The following is a 1,782-nucleotide window of genomic DNA, read 5'->3' as shown; positions in this document are numbered from 1 at the left end:
GTGATCCCTGGCCGCTGGGAGGGAGGGTGGCCCTGGCCCCAGACTCCAGGTTGGCTGGCCTTGTGCCCCCCGAACCACGTGTCAGCCTGGCGGTCAAGGGGATGGTTGTGAAAGGAACTGCAGACATGACCCTGGCGGCATTGCAACATCCCTCTGGCCAGCATCCCTCAGCTTCCAGTCCGTCAGCCCCCCTGGCTTCCCGACTGAGCACAGCGCCCCCCGGACATCCACCCAGATGTCCGCTCCTCCCTCCACTCCCCTGCTTGGGGGGGGGTGGTTTCTGTGTTTACAGCTGAGGAAACTGAGGCATGGCCAAGGACGTCCAACTGCTTGGTGACGGGCTGAGGAGTAGCTCTCTGTCCCTTCTCTTCTCAGACTCCGGGCTGTCTCTGCCTGCCTGCCCAGGTCGGCCCCAACCCCACTGCACCCCTGCCAGCCTTTGTTCCCACTTTCTCTAGTCCGCCGGTAAACTAGTGCTCACCCTTCTCCTCAGAAGCTTCCTATGAGACGGGACTCAAGCGGGAGCCGTGGCTGGTGCTGCCTCCCTCATGGACACGTGGGGGAAACTAAAGCCCTGAGAGGGCGCGGCCCCAGCTCCTGGGCACCTAGTGAGTCAGCAGTGGGCCTGGAGGTCTAGCCCCCTGCCCCCCGAGCCCAGTGACCCTTCCCCTCCCCACTCAGCCCTTGAGTCATCTCCGGGGGAGGGGAGCCAGCCTCCAGATGGGTGCTCGGAGCGGCGCCAGGACAGCTGGGAGCTCACTGTGCGACCGCCAAATTGGGCAGAGGGACGTGGAGAGCAGGCTCAAGCCCTGGCCTGTCCCCTGGCGGTGGGAACCCTGCTCCCCATCGCTGAGAACTGAGGGGGTGGGAGCGAGGCAAGCCTGCTGGCTCCCAGGCTCCTGCCCTTGCCTCGCTGAGCGCCAATGCCCAACTGGGCACGGAGCCTGGGGTCAGACTCACAAGGGGGTGCCTTCCCTTCTTTCCAGCCCGGATCCAGCACCTTGTAGGCTGGTTGCAAAGGACAAGAGGTAGACAACACAGCTGGAGGGGGGAAGGATGGAAGGATGGAGACTCCGCAGACAGAAGGACCCCACCGGGGAGCCAAGGGCCACTAACTCAGAGGGATAGAGGTGGGAGGAGAAAGGCAGAGGCTCAAAGGAAACAGGGTGTGGAGGGCAAAAACAAAACAAGCACCCAGATGAAGGAGGGAGAAGAAGCATGCCAGGCCCCAGGGGCAAGAGAAACGTGGGAGGGAGGGATAACAAAGAAGTGCAGGAAAACAGGAAGCCAGAAAATGAAGCCTCGCAGGGAGAACAGGACCCAGACAGAGGCCAGGAGGCAGGATCAGATAAGCCCTGAAAGGCAGGGAGAATAATGAGGCGGAGGGAAATACGGAGATACGGAGGGAAATACAGAAATAGGGCTCGGGTCAGGATGACACTGGCCTTGGGTCATTTTGGGCCTGGGAGCAGGTGTGAGGCCACGGGCAAACCAGGCTCAGAGGTTTGCCATTTCTTGCTGATGGTATGGAACGGCAGGATTTAAACCTAGTGATGCTGCTGCAGAAGTCAGGTCTCAGATGGCATGGAGAGAGAACGAGCCAAGGAGAGAAGCAGAGACAAAGGGACAGAGGGACAGAGGGACGCACAACGGGAGTTAAAGCGAAAGGCAGATCCGCTCCCCCACATTCGTGGCCGAGCAGAGGGAAAAAGCTGTGGTCTGTGTGCGTGTAGGGGGAAACTGAGGCTGGAGCTGGGAGGAATCACACGGAGGCCCAGCAGC

The sequence above is a fragment of the Tupaia chinensis genome, unplaced genomic scaffold, assembly GCF_000334495.1.
Source record: "Tupaia chinensis unplaced genomic scaffold, TupChi_1.0 Scaffold000067_1, whole genome shotgun sequence".
NCBI lineage: Eukaryota > Metazoa > Chordata > Mammalia > Scandentia > Tupaiidae > Tupaia > Tupaia belangeri.
This window is presented reverse-complemented; position numbering follows the sequence as displayed.